This window comes from Suricata suricatta, chromosome 1 (assembly GCF_006229205.1).
Source record: "Suricata suricatta isolate VVHF042 chromosome 1, meerkat_22Aug2017_6uvM2_HiC, whole genome shotgun sequence".
NCBI classification, from domain to species: Eukaryota; Metazoa; Chordata; class Mammalia; order Carnivora; family Herpestidae; genus Suricata; species Suricata suricatta.
In genome coordinates, this window is record NC_043700.1 from 105,027,275 (window position 1) to 105,043,248 (window position 15,974).

The 15,974-nt window shown below is 36.3% G+C and overlaps 1 long non-coding RNA gene across 1 annotated transcript in view; it reads left to right on the plus strand.

The window, feature by feature from the left end:
* The window catches only part of LOC115274961, a 107,335-nt gene that overhangs the window by 59,294 nt on the left and 32,067 nt on the right, over positions 1 to 15,974 (plus strand). Inside the window, exon 2 of the long non-coding RNA XR_003901348.1 lies at positions 15,379 to 15,455. This is a non-coding gene — a long non-coding RNA (uncharacterized LOC115274961). The remainder of the gene's footprint in view (positions 1 to 15,378; positions 15,456 to 15,974) is intronic.

The following is a 15,974-nucleotide window of genomic DNA, read 5'->3' on the forward strand; positions in this document are numbered from 1 at the left end:
TTCAGAGGAGGCGAGCTTCAGGCTGGCTTAATCCAGTAGTTCTGGCTGCTTCTCCAAAGTTTGCTCAGCTGGCCTGTCCTCTGTGTATTGGCTTCATCTTCAGGCTGGCTTCTTTCATGGAGGTAAAATGATTGCAGTTATTTTAAGCTTCATAGTTTTATTTCAGGACTTTCAGAGGAAATGAGAATTTTTTCCGTTTTTTTTTTTTTAATTAACAGTGACAAAAATTATTTCCCAGGAGTTTTTATGTAAGTCTTTCTCTGCATTTCATTGATCTAGATTAGGTAACTTGGCCATTCCTGAACTAATCCATGTGGCTAGGTCAGTGACCTATGCTTCTTGGTTTATGTCTGTATTCCTGACCCAATCACTGTGGTAGAGGTGATTTAAACCCCTCAGGTTTGCTCCTGGAGTTCATAGTGTGGAATTGCCCTTTAGGCCTGAGGGTTGTATGGGGAAAGAGATGAATGCCTGATGGAAAATTGGGCCATTATTAGGAAAAGGAAAAATGTGAATGAATGCTCTATAAATTTAACCCATGATAACTGTCATTCTGGAGCTTGCATTTAGTTTAGGGCTTGATCACTGGAAAAATGCTGAAAACTTAAATTTTCACAAAAGGGAATAGATAAATCATGTGTAAAATAGAATCATGATAAAAATGGAGTTACTAAATCTTTCATTGAAGTGTAATTGACATACGTTTTGTTAGTTATAGGTGTATAATGTAATGATTTAACACTTGTACACACTGCAAGATGTTCACCACAGTAAGTGTAGTTATCATTTTTTACCATAAAAAGTTATAGATTCTTTTCTATAATGAGAACTTTTAAGATCCAATCTCCCAGCAACCTTCAAATATGTACCACAGTACCATTAACTATAGTAACCCTGTTGCACAGCAGGTCCCGGTAACCTATTCATCTGAAAACTGGACGTCCTCCTCACTCCTCCACCCATTTTATCCACTCCCCAAATCTCGTCCCTCTCGTGACCACCACTCTACTGTCCATATGATGAATTGGCTTTTTTTGATTTTTAGATTCCACATATAAGTGAAGATCATAGAGTATTTGCCTTTTTCTCTCTGACTTAGGTTGTTTCCATATCTTGACTACTGTGAAAAATACTACACTGAACATAGGGGTGCATTTATCTTTTTGAATTATGTTTTAATTTTCTTCAAATAAATATCCAGAAGTGGAACTGCTAGGTCATATGGTAATTCTATTTTCAATTGAGTAATCTTTATATTATTTTCCACAGTGGCTGTACTAAGTTACATTCCCACATCAACAGTACATGATGGACCCCTTTTCTCCATATCCTCACCAGTATTTTTTATTTTTGTTTTTGATGATAGCCATCCCAATAGGTCTGAGGTAATAGTTTATTGTGGTTTTCATTAGCATTTCCCTGATGGTTAGTGATGCCGAGGATCTTTTCATGTGCCTGTTTGCCATCTGTGTGTCTTCTATGGAAAAGTGTCTATTCAGATCCTCTGCCCACTTGTTTTTAAAATTAGAACTACCCTCTGCCCACTTTTAAAATTGGATTTTTCTTATCTTTTTGCTATTCAGTTATATAAATTCTTTATATATTTTGGATATTAACTCCTTATCAGGTATTTGATTTGCAAATATATTCTCCCATTCAGTAGGTTGCCTTTTCATTTTATTAATGTTTTTCTTTGCTGTGCAGAGACTTTTAGTCTGATGTAGCCTCACTTCTTTATTTTGGCTTTTTTGTTGCCTTTGTTCTTAGAGTTAAATCCCCCCCCCCCCAAATCACCAAGACCAATGTCAAGGAGATTATCAGCTATGTCGTCTTTCAGGAGTTTTATGATTCAGGTCTTATGATCATGTCTTTAATGTATGTTGAGTTAATTTTTGTGTATGACATAAGATAGTAGTTTAGTTTCATTGTTTTGCATGTGGCTGTCCAGTTTTTCTGGCACCGTTTATTAAAGAGATTATCCTTTTTCACTGTAATTATTTTTCTCTTTTGTCTTAGATTAATTGACTATTGTCTGGTTTCACTATTCTGTTCTACTGATCTGTGTGTGCTTTTATGGAAATATGTTGTTTTGATTACTTTAGCTTTGTAGTATATTTTGAAATCAGGGAGCATGATACCACTTGTACTGTGCTTTCTCAAAATTGATTTGGCTGTGTGGGATCTTTTGTGGTTTCATACAAACTTTAGAACTACTTTTTCTCATGCTGTGAAAAATGCCATTGGAATTTTGTTACAGATTTCATTGAATCTGTAGATTGTTTTGATTAATATGAACATTTGAACAGTTTTAACTCTTCCAAGTTGTGAACACAGGATATCTTTTCATTTAATTGTGCCTTCTTTGATTTCTTTCATCAGTGTCTTATTATAGTTTTTGGTGAACATGTCTTTCACCTTTCTGGTTAACTTTATTCCTAGGTATTTTGTTGTTTTCAGTGCAATTTTAAATGGGATTGTGTCCTTTTTTATTTTATTTAAATTTTAGTTAACATGCAGTCTAATACTGGTTTTAGGAGTAGAATTCAGTGATTCATCACTTACATAAAATACCCAGTGCTCATCACAATAAGTGCCCTCCTTAATGCTCATTAAGGAGCATTAAGCCCATCTTCCACCCATCTCCTTCTATCAACCCTCAGTTTGTTCTCTATCATTAAGAGTCTCTTGTGGTTTGTTTCCCTCTCTTCTCACCCCCTCAGACGTTCATATGTTTTGTTTCTTAAATTATACATATGAGTGAAATCATATGGTATTTTTCTTTGTCTGATTGACTTATTTCACTTAGCATAATATATTCTAGCTCCATCCACACCATTGCAAATGACAAGATTTTATTCTTTTTGATGGCTAAATAATATTCTATTTTATATCTTTATCCATTCATTTGTTGACGGACATTTGGGCTCTCTCCATAGTTTGGCTATTGTTGATAATGTTGCTATAAGCATTGGCGTGCATGTGATTATTAAAATCTGTATTTTTTTATATCCTTTGGGTAAATATCTAATAGTGCACAGAGCAGTTCTATTTTTAGCTTTTTGGGGAACCTTCATACTATTCTCCAGAGTGACTGCACCAGTTTGCATTTCTACCAACAGTGCAAGAGCGTTTCCCTTTCTTTGCATCCTCATCAACACTTGTTATTTCTTGTGTTATTAATTTTAGCTATTCTGATAGGCATGAGGTATTATCGCTTTGTGGTTTGGATTTGTATTTCTCTGATGATGAGTGATGTTGAGCATTTTTTCATGTGTCTGTTAGCCATATGATGTCTTCTTTGGAGAAGTGTCTATTCATGTCTTCTGCCCACTTTTTAGCTGGGTTATTTGTTTTTTGGGTATTGAGTTTGATAAGTTCTTTATAGATTTTGGGTACCAACTAAATGGTATTGTGTTCTTAATTTTTTGTTCTGATAGTTCATTCTTAGTGTATAGAAACATAGAGCAGATTTTTGTATGTTGATTTTATAATCTATAATGACTGAATTAGTTTAAATAGTTTTTTTGTGTGTGTAGTCTTTAGGGTTTTCTATACGCAAAAATCATGTAGTCTACAAAAATAGTGACAATTTTATTACACCCTTTCCAATTTGGATGCCTTTTATTTCTTTTTATTGCCTAATAGCTCTGGTCAGGATTTCCAATGCTATGCTGAATAAAAGTTTCAAGAGAGAGCATCTTTGAGTTGTTCTGATCTTAGAAGAAAAGCTTTCACCATTGAGTATGATATTAGCTGTAGGCTTATATATGGCCTTTATTATGCTAAGGTGCATTGTGTATATACTGACTCTTTTAATACCTACAGAGTTTTTATATAAATGGGTGTTGAATTTCATCAAATGCTTTTCCTGCATCTATTGATAGATAGCATCTATCAGCTTGCTAATATTTTATTGAGGATTATTGCATCTATATTCATCTGAGATATTGGCCTGCAATTATTTTTGTGGTGTCCTTGTTTGATTTTGGTATAGGGTAATACTGGCCTCATAAAATAAATTTGGAAAAATACTCTCTTCAATTTTTTGAAAGAGTTTGAAAAAAGATGAGTAATAAGTCTTCTTTAAATGTTTGGTAGAATTTACCAGTGAAGCCATCTGTTCCTGGACTTTTGTTTGTTGGGAAGTTTTTGATTATTGATTTAATCTCTTTAGTACTAATTGATCCATTCAGATTCTTTATTTGTTCATAATTCATTCTTGGAAAAGTGTATGTTGCTAGGAATTTATGCATTTCTTCTAGGTTGTCCAATTTTTGGCTTATGATTATTCATATAATTATATTATCATTATCTCTTATAATACTTTGTGTTTCTGTGTTATCACTTGTAACCTCTTTCATTTCTAATTTTATTTACTTGAATCTCTTTTCTTAATGAATCTAGCTAATGATTTATCTGTTTTTTAATTTTTTTCAAAGAACTGGCTTATCATTTCATTGATCTTTTCCATTGTCATTTTAGTCTCTGTTTTATATATTTTTAGTCTGATCTTTCTTATTTACTTCATTCTACTAATTTGGGGCTTCATTTGTTATTTTCCTAGTTTCTTTAGGTGTGAAGTTAAATTGTTTATTTGAGATTTCTCTTGTTTCTTGAAGTAGTCCTGTATTGCTATGAACTTCTCTCTTAAAACCTCTTTTACTGCATCCCATGGATTTTAGTAAGTTGTATTTCCATTTTTATTTGCATCAAGGTATTATTTTTATTTCTCCCTTTGTTGCTTCATTGATTGAAGCATTGATTTAATTGATGCATTTATTGTTCCATAGTATGGTATTTAATCTCCATATATTGTGATTTTCTCAGTTTTCTCCTTGTAATTGATTTCTAGTCTTATGCCATTGTGGTCAGAAAGAACACTTGATATGATTTCATTCTTAAATTTATTAAGATTTGTTTTGTGGCCTAACATATGATTTATCCTGGGGAATGCTCCATGTGCACTTGAGAAGAATGTTTTTCATGTGGCTTTTGGATGGAATGTTCTCTATATATGTATTATATCCATCTAGTCTAATGTGTTGTTTAAAGCTGACATTTCTTTATTGATATTCAGTATGGATGATCTATCCATTGGTGTAAGTGGAATATTAATGTCCCTTACTATTATCATATGCTGTCAATTTCTTCCTTTAGATCTTTTAATATATACTTTATATATTAGGTGTTCCTATGTTGGATGCATAAATATTTACAAATGTTATCCCTTTGTAGGCTTGACTCCTTTATTATTATATAATGCTCTTCTTTATCTTTTATTACAGTTTTCATTTTAAAGTCTTTTATTTGGTATAAGTATATCTACTCTGGCTCTCTTTTGATTTCCACTGGTGTGAAACATATTTTTCTTTTCCTTTGTTTCCAGTGTGTGTGTGTCTATTTACATTGGAAGCGAGTCTCTTGTAGGCGTCATTTGGATGATCTTGGTTTTTGTTGTTGTGGTGGTTTGTGGGTTGTTTTATCCATTCAGCTGCTCCGTGTCCTTGATTGGAGAATTTTGTCCATTTAAATTTAACGTTATAATTGATAGGTATGTACTTATTATCATTTTGTTGTTTTCTGACTGTTTTGCAGTTTCCCTCTGCTCCTTTGTTCTTCTTTTGCTCTTTTCAGTTATGGTTTAATGACTTTTTAGTGGTATGCTTAGATTCCTTCCTTCCTTCTCCTCCTCCTCCTTCCTCTCCTCTTTTATCTCCTATAAATTTTTGCTTTGTGGTTATTGTGACCTCACATATAATAGCCTAATCAGTCTATTTTAAGTTGCCAGAAACTTAAGTTCAAATATATTCTAAAACTATATACTATCATTATTCCCCACACCCATGTTTTATGTTTTGATGTGACATTTTACATTAAAAATTTTTTTCAACCCTTAAATTACTATAGTAATTAGACTTATTTTCAATACTTTTGTTTTTAATGTTTATACTAGCTTTATAACTGATTGCTATATATTTAATTTATTTATTAGTATAACCTTTAGTATATATTTATCTTTACCAATGAGATTTATACTTTCATATGTTTTCTTGTTATTAATTAATGTTCTTTAATTTTCAGCTTAAGGAGACCCTTTAACATTTTTAAAAGTTGGAATTAGTGGTGATGAACTCTTTAGCTTTTGCTTGTTGAGAGGCTCCTTCAATTCTGAATGATAAGCTTATTGGGTAAAATATTCTTGGTTGGAAGCTGTTTTCTTTTCAGAACTTTGAATATATCATTTCATTCCTTTATGCCGTGCAAAGTTTCTGCTGAAAAATCTGCTCAGTCTTGTGGAGGTTTCCTTGTAAGCAACAAATGGTTTTCCTCTTGCTGCTTTAAATATTTTTCTCTGTCTTCAACTTTTGACTTTTTTTTTTTTTAAAGTAGGCTCCATGCCCAGTGTGGAGGCCAATATAGGGCCTAACCTCAGGATCCTGAGCTCAAGAGCTGAACTGGGATCAAGAACTAGGTGCTTAACTGACTGAGCCATCCAGGCACACCTTGACATTTTAATTATAATGTGTCGTAGAATGGATCTTTTGGGGTTCATTTCATTTGAAATTTTCTGGGTTTCCTGGATCTGGATGTCTTTTTCCTTTTTTAAGGTTGGAAAGTTTTCAGCCATTATTTCTTCAAATAAGTTCTGCTGCTTTCTCTCTCTCTTGTACTTCTGGGACCCCTATAATGCAATTGTATTTTTTTGATATTGTTTCCATACATTCCTTAAGGAATCTTCCTTAAAGAAGAACCTTAAGGTATCTTCACATTAAAGTTTTTTTTCTGTTGTTCTGTTTGTGTGAGTTCCACTGTGCTGTCTTCTAGATTGCTGGTCCTTTCTTTTACTTCATCTAGTTTGCTGTTGAACCTCAATTACTGACAGCTAAAGACAGCTCTGTAACCTGTTTGGTATTTTCTTATATTTTCTCTTCATTGAGGTTCTGTTTGTGTTTATCCATTCTTCTCCCAAGTTCCATGCACATTTTTATGAACTTACTTTGAACTCTTTATCAGAAAGATTATTTATCTCTGTTTCATTAAGGTCCCCCCTCCCCGTAGTTTTAGCTTGTTCTTTTGTTTAGAACATAGTCCTCTATTTTCTTATTTTGCTTGATTCTCTGTTTCTATATATTAGGAAACAGCTATCTCTTCCAATCTTCAAGAAATAGCCTCATGTAGGAGGTGGACCTTGTCTTTCAACCTCGCCCTAGCTCTTTTGTTCTTTCTTAAACCCGTGTAACTGTCTAAGCAGCCTGATTACTCTTAATAGTTCCCAGTAGTTGAGGGCGTGCCAAGACCTATCTTTGTTCCTTCCAAAGAGAGGACTCTCAGTCAGCACCTAGTTTCAGGCTAATTAGAAGCCAAGCCCTTATGCGGGAGCTTTTTTTTTTTTTTAATATTTTATTTATTTTTGATACAGAGCATGAGAGGGGGAGAAGCACAGAGAGAAGGAGACACAGAATCTGAAGCAGGCTCCAGGCTCTGAGCCAGCTGTCAGCACAGAGCCCGATGCGGGGCTTGAACCCAGGAACATGAGATCTGACCTGAGCCAAAGTTGGAGCCTCAACCGACTGAGCCACCCAGGTGCCCCATGTGGGAGCTTTTTAAAAAAATTATTATTAATTTTTAAATTTTCATCCCAGATAGCATATAGTGCGACAATGATTTCAGGAGTAGAGTCCAGTGATTCATCCCCTGTGTTTAACACCCAGTACTCATCCTATCAAGTGTCTTCCTTAATGGCCCTTACCTATTTAGCCCATCCCCCCTCCCACAACCCCTCAAGAAAGCCTCTGTTTGTTCTCTGTGTTTAAGAGTCTCTTATGTTTTGTCCCCTTCCCTGTTCTTATATTATTTTTGCTTCCCTTCCCTTATGTTCATCTGTTGGGTATATTAAATTCCTCATATGAGTGAAATATATGATATTGGTTTTCCTCTGGCTGACTAATTTCACTTAGTATATTACCCTCTAGTTCCATCCATGTAGTTGCAAATGGCAAGATTTCATTCTTTTTGATTGCCAAGTAATACTCCATTGTATTTATATGCCAAATCTTCTTTATCCATTCATCTGTTGATGGACATTTGGGTTCTTTCCATGCTTTGGCTATTGTTGATAGTGCTGCTATAAACATTGGGCTGCATATGCCCTTTCGAAACAGCACACCCTTGGATAAATACCTACTAGTGCAATTGCTGGGTCATAAGGTTGTTCTATTTTTAATTTTTTGAGGAATTTCCATAGTGCTTTCCAGAGTGGCTACACCAATTGCATTCCCACCAAGAGTGCAAAAGAGCTCCTCTTTCTCTGCATCCTCACCAACATCTGTTGTTCAGACAATTTTAAAGTATACAAATATATCAGTTCCTTGGTACCACAATCAAACTCTGCTAGCCTCCAGACCAGACAATCTAGAGATGTCCCTGGGTGACAGTTAAAAAAATTGGAGATTCAGGCAAGTGGATAAGCTCCTTTCTGGGAGACACCATTGAGCTGTAGTAAGGCCTAGGGAGAGCACATAGAGGTGTCCCTCTGCCTACATTTCATGAGAGCACTTTGTAGCTGACAGATATGTGGCAAACCTAAGTCTGCCCTTTAGGCTGAAGCTCTAGTACAAGTAAATATGCCTTTTTAACAAAAAGTGTGACTGTGTTTCAGTCTGCTCTCTATATGGTGCCCTGGGGTGGTAGTCTGCCAAAATGCAAGCCTCTCTCTGGTCACCAGAGTCAGGTGATCAAGGGGCATCACTTATTGTGGTGGCCTCAGCAAGGCAGCTGGAGAGTACAGGGCAGGGGCATGCCTGCCTGTCTTCATAGGGAGATAGGAAAATGCAGAGCTGGGGTGCAGCTGTTTTCTTTAGCAAGCAGTGGGAGAGCACAGAGTCTGGACAAGTCCGTCAAAATTTTCATGGTAGAGGGAGAGCACAAAAATAGTGCCTGTCAGTGGCTGAACTTTGGAGAGTGTCCCAATAGGCCCTTGCCCCTGTTGTAAGATTACCAAATGAGTCATCTTCACATAGAGTCTAGGTGCTTTTCAAACTGCTAATTTTGCACTGGTCCCTGGGGTGACTGAGTCTGTATAAAAGTACTTTCAGACAAGTTTCTCAGTTTTCTATTGTCCTTTGAATCTCCTGGATGTTTGCAAGGCCAGATATTTTGGGGTCTCATATCTCTGTTGTAGGTCCTAGGTGTTGGAGTGCCCAAGGGCGACAAACCCTTCACTCCTAGAGAGAAGCCCTGGTTTTTGAGATCCCTCCTGTTCCAAGGGTGGGATGTTTTGCAAGACTACATCTCTGTCTCTTTTAACCATCTTGATCTGGTCCTTTTACTGTTTGTTGTGAAGGAATATTCAGCTGGTTTTAGACCCTTTTCAAAGGGAATTTATTCCATAGGTAACAGTCAATTCAGTGTGTCTGTAGGTGGAAGTGAGTTAGGATCTTCCTACACCATCGTCTTGAACCATTGTCTAAACCGAAGCCAGGTCCCGGCGCGCTAGTCCCCGGCGTTGGGCGGTACCTGTGTCGTCCACCCTGACCGGCAGGGTGCAGAGTCCTCGTGGGTTCTTTTCCTGAGGGAGGGAGAGAAAGGGCAGGAGAGGGGACGCACAGAGAGTAAAGACACAACACACGGTTTCTGATCAGGCAAGAAAAAGAGCTTTATTCAGAAAACTGTCTCTTATAAAGGTCTCAAGGCGGGAAAACAAGGCAGCTGTCCTAGGTCGGTTGCTAGGAAACAGGGTTAAGGGATTTTGGCTAGGGTAAAGAAGGAAATTAAACTAAAGTTTTTAGCACAGCACTGAAGGGCCAATGCCACCCTGCCTGTAGGTAATTGATCTTTGTTCTTCTGGCTTCTCTTCTGACAGGGAGTGGCGCTCCCCTGCCTATTTTTGCAACTCCCCTCAGGGAGTGACATATCCGGCTAGCAAATGGCCAAGCAGCTGAGATCTTTGCCGCTCCCCACAAACCATCCCTGAAAAATCAGTGTCATTAAATTTTAGAGAGGAGATGGTCAAGGAGATATTTTATGATATGTGATTCTGGAAGCATGTTTTCTAGTTTTTCAAATCTCACCTCTCCCACTTACTAACTTTGTGATCTTGAACAAGTTACTTAATCTCCTTGGGATGTAGTTTCTTCATCTGTAAAATGAGATCCTAAAATATCTACTGCATAGGGTTGTTATGAGGGGTAAAGGAGTTAATACATATGAAACTTTTATAATAGAAACAAGTTCACAATAGCACTTGATAAATGTTTATTTTTAATACTTTTGTTTTCCAGTATACTCTGATCAAAATTTTCTTACTGTACATTTTGTCAGTAATCATACCATAAATATTTCCACAGATTATTTGAAAGCAGTAGTTTAATTTCTTCCATGAACGGACATAAAATTATTGTCATAAAATATCTTGGAAATATGCATTGAAAATGCATTGAAAAGTGACATATATTTTATCTTTGTGTGTGTGTGTGTTTATATGTATGTAAATTCATGTGTGTATGGGAGACTGGTGTATGCTGATAAGTTTCATCAGCACCTTTAAACTCCATTCAATTTTATGAGCTATTTTGTTTGTTTGTTTGTTTATTTATTTATTTATTTATTTATTTATTTATTTATTTAAATAGGCTTCACCCCCAGCATGGGGCCCAATGCAGGGCTTGAACTCACAACCCTGAGGTGAAGACCTGAGCTGAGATCAAGAGTCAGACAGTTTACTGACTGAGCCTCTCAAGTGCCTCTATGTGCTTTTTAAATTATGAAAATAACATACACTGGCAGTTGTTGCCCACTCTGTAGAGGTAGATGAACTCTTACCTAAAATTTGATTCTGATGCTGTAAGTGATGATATCACACATGCATCAAGTGGGTATGAAAAGGTTTATTACTTGAAAATGAGCTTTCTGTGAATGCAAATTGGGCTCCCAAGCAGGTCCAGAGATAGTGTGAAATAGAAGGGAAAGGATATTGGTTTAGCTTTTACTGTAGTTAGGGGATGGGTCTAGGGCACGGGTTTCTGCACATGGCCCAGGGATTATGTGCTTTGAACTTCCTACTGGCACCAAATGAGGCAGCATCTTCGGCTTTTTATTAGCTTGCCCTTCTGAGGGGCAGAAAGGGAAGGGTGGAGATGGACCTTAAAAACTGTGGGTAGTAAAACATTATAAATGGAATCAGACTCTTTATTACAACTGTAGAAAACATAGAATACATAAAAATTGCAATGCAGAAATTAAAGTCTTTGGTAATTATCAAATCCAGATACCTTTACATGTGTATTTTCTGTCTGCATCATTCTCTATTTGGATTATGCTTGGCAATTTAAGCATCCCAGCTGTCCTTTAGCCTTTATGAATTATCATCAGCCTCACATTGAGCATGCTGAGCCAAAGAAGAAAAATAATTTGGGTTGTAAATCTTCTGGAAAAATAAAATTGTCTTATGGGCTTTCCTTTTTTTAAATTGTAAGCCATTTAAGATTACCCATAATAATGTGAAATAGATAATACCAATTTCAATCAATATTAAGCAAATGACTGTATAACTTCTGTTTATATCATTTAGTCTGGAGCCAGAGAATCAACATCAGTTAGCCAGACGAAATCCATACTTAATGAAGGGTTTGTATTTTTTGAACCTTATTTGCTCATTTTTAGAGTTATTGTGTTTCATGTTTCTATCCTTGTTTTGTATTTTTTCCTTTTTGACTGGGCTAAAAATGGGTCAAAATAACTCTAGAGGATTCTAAATATAGTTGTTTTAAGAAATAACTTTTTGCCTTTTCATGGAAAAGATCACTCAAAGAATAGAAATTTGAAGCTTTCCTTCTCTAGGATAATATAAATTTTTTTAACAAAAAAACCCCCACGAGTTTGCTGATGGCACAGATACAAGGTGCATGAATCAGATACTCTGAAAGTGTTGTTTGTTTATATTTTAAAGGGTATAATACATTAATCAGGCCAGAAAATTTTCTAAAACTATTCTATTACTTTCTTGTGTTTTGAGGCTCTCGGTAATCTATTTCTCGAGGTCCTCTTTTCAATAAGCCCTGCATGTGCCTCTTCAGCTATTCCTTAAGTATAATCTATACTTCCCTGCTCCTCTTCCTCCACTCTTACTCTATAATAATAATAGAAACTAATATTTATTGAGCACTATATAAAATCACTCTGTAAAAGATTTTACATGAATCATCTTATTTAATATTTATAGCATCTTTATGATATACTTTTATATTATCCCTGTTCACGGATGAGAAACTGGACCAAGTCTTACAACTAGTAAGAAAGATGGCCATATTTCTGACCGTGACTTAACCATTCTTAACTGTTATTTATACCCTCTGCATCTATCCAATCTGCTTGATGAGATTAAGCTATTCTTCGTGGCATTCTTGCAATTTCAGCTGCTATAGAGATCTTCTCCAGTTGTCTTTGCTAAAGTTAACCTTTTGATTCTACATATACCTGGAGCACAAATTTAAACCTATATTACAGTGTCCACCTCATTCTAATTTCCATCCCAGTTCTTCATGTAGATATCTCCTGAATGCTACTCAAACAGTCTGAGTAGGCACCATGTCTTAATTGATTTTGTGCCTCTTGGGGGTGGGGGGCACACATTATGCTTTACACTTCAGAGACCATCAATAGGTGTTTTTGGAGTTAAGTTAAACTGAATTGTTATCTGAGTTCTGAAAATGTTTTATTATCCATGTTAAAGTGTCTTTAATGAGTATAAACTCAGACAGCAGAAGAAAACTTGTTAGAAATTACAGATTGTACAGATTGGAATGGTAAATTTTGTGTTAAAGATAAACACTTCCACTCAACAAATATTTTATTTATTTTTTTATGTTTTTTATTTATTTTTGAGAGACAGAGACAGCGTGAGCAGGGGAAGGTCAGAGAGAGAGGGAGACACAGAATCTGAAGAAGGCTCCAGGCTCTGAGCTAGCTGTCAGCACAGAGCCCCACATGGGACTTGAGCCCACGAACTGTGAGATCACGGCCTGAGCTGAAGCCGGACTCTTAACCAGCTGAGACACCCAGGCGCCCCTATATAAAAATTTTAAAGGTAGCAGATGATGCAAGTAACATAAAGGTATCAATAATACTGTTCTGGTTTCAGCAGGTTCATACTGGGACAAATACATTCCTCATGCTCAACCAGTTCATTATATTAGAAGGAAACTTTACGAGGCAAAACCATATTTGTCTTGATTACTAAGAGTCCCCAATCCCAAGAACTATGCCTAGGAATGGATGTATCAATTCATATTTATGTGTTTGACATTAATTAAATATTGACCCAACATAAATCTTTGAGAAACAAATGGACTATCAGTTAGTCAAATGATGAGTCAAACAGGGATATAATTCCAAAGACTTCCTTGCTCAAAATGTGCCACTTACCTCGTAACTGTCTTTTCTTTTTATATTGTTATTTCAAGCTGGCAGTTAGATGTATTATAATTTTCTTTTTTTTTTTCAGTTAACCTATACACATATATATATATATACACATGTATATATATACATGTATATATATATATACATGTATATATATAAATAAAATAGTTTATTGTCAAATTAGTATTATAATTTTCAAGGTGTATATTCAGTTTTGTTTCAATGCTATTGTCAAATGTGCAGTAAACCAAAATGGAACATATTCATTTATCTGCAAGATTGCAATAACTTTAATTTTATGATTGCACCTTTCTCTTTGCCTGTCTTGTATCTATAATCTTTTGTGCGGTTTCTGGAGCTGGACTCTCAGTGTAAATCCTTATCTGACGCCTACACTTCACCACCAGCTTCCTTTGGAGTGAGCCTGGCAGCACCATTTCTAGTTGTGGAACTGACAAAATTCTGAGAGATAACTAGATGCATCAGTTACTTTTCATCATTTATAAAAATAGGCTTTTGAGCAGAACTTTGCCTGTGGCCCAGAATTACAGTGTGAGGGGACAAGCAATGGAGCATTTTAATGATTTTTCCCCGTGGAAAATCTCTCTATGGGATATGAGTAACATGCTTTTTTTTCTCTGACAAAACCGTAACTCTGTGATTCAAGATTACATCCTCCTGATGGAGTGACCATGGTTATCTGCTGGCTGGGAAAGGTTTCACCACCTTGTCTCAAGTGAAAGTGGGAGGGGAAAAGATAGGAGGATAGTGAATAAAAAAGAGTGGAATGATAGATTTCTGTTCTAAGAATCCTGTTCTCATTTTCCTTGTTATCTTGAGATTCTGTGAATGTTCATAAATAAGCACATTTACTGAAACATTTCACAAAGAAGACAAATGCAATGAGTTCACTGGAAACCCCAGGAAACATGAAATAGCGAAGGATTTCTTTCCTCACCCTTTTAATTTGGTATGTGCTTCCCTGGCAGGTAGCCACATACTGCCTGGAGCACAGACTCTTTGAAACTGTCTTGTGGGAGCTTGTGGGTCCTCATTTATCATCTGGAAGTGGTCACAGGAGCCAGCAGAAGTGAAAATAGAACTCTTTCCAAGTCACTGGAAGCCCCGCAGGAGTCCTTGGTAACAAATGGGAAACAGAAGCTCTAGAAAATGAATTTCTTTTAAAGGGAAGCCCTCTAGGAGTCACTGAAAAGTTTCCATTTTCAAGCTTTGTCATAAAATGGCTTTTTTCCTACTCTAGAACATATACAAATTATCCACATTGTCATCAGGTATATTAAAGTTAAGTTAGATGTTTGCATTTTGTAATACTTGGAAAAGTCATTTCTTTTACTAAATGCTATGCAAATGAAGCTACTTCCCATGCCACAGAATGAGTTATGAAAAGCTACTTCTAAGGTTTTAGGACCTGATTGTCTAATCAAGAAGACTCAGTCTACATAGGCCAGAGTTACTCAATTCAGACCTTATAGATTTCCCAATATCTTAAATATATTCTTCTTTGTTTAGCTCACTTTTTCTTTTCTTTTTCTTTGTACTCACAGAATACCCATGTGAATAGGTAATTTATTGAGAGAAGATGATCGTATGAAAATGAATTCTGAACATTAATTTTTACATTATAATTCTTTGGACATGAACCTTAAAGATTTTAGGGTTTTATTCCTTTTCCATTGAGAAGTTTTCAGTGTTGTGTTGCCTTTAATAGAGACATGTTCCGCTGTTCTTGGCTTACTTATTCTTCCCCCCCCCACTCCATCCTTGACACCTCCTTCACCCCATGGAGTCTGCTGCCTCTATCATCTTTCTGTGGTGCTGAATGTATGTAGCTTCTGAAACACTTTGGAATGAAAGGTGCTATGAAATTGTAAAGTGTTTTTATCACAGAGTTCTGCCAATATGTCTCGATCCTGACATGCAACACCTCTGCTATTTCAGTGTTGTGACGGGGACACAGCTGTCCTGAGAAGGCATCATATTCAGACAAGCATGTGGGATTGCAGTCGTTACTGTGGGTAAGTCTCAGGCTTTAGAGCATCTACCACATGAAACACAGGTGGGCAATGCATAGAAAGAAGGTTAGAGCTTTGCTACTGAATGTGTGGTCTGTGATATCACCTAAAAACTCATCAGATATCTAGGACCTCAGGCTTTGCCTCAGGCCTTCTGAATAAGACTGCATTTTAACGGGATCTCTAGATTATTTGTATACACATCATTGGTATACTAGACACCTACTACTTTTGTTTGTCCTGCATTCCTGATCCTGAAGACCCTGACTCCTACCCTGTTCTTTTCTCCCTCAGATTTTATGATTCTGGTGGGGTTGCCAAACACAAGGCCCCAGCTTTTTGTCCATGAAGGAGGTCACATAATTCAGGTCTGGACATTCAAACCACAATGATTGTTTCAAGGGTGGCCACTCAAGTTGCAGGCTGGGCCAGCTAAGGTCCTACCTTGTTTCTTCACATGGAAGTTGGAGGGAGAAGTCTTTTCTCTTTGGAATCATGAACCTGTCAATAGGTAAACTTAGA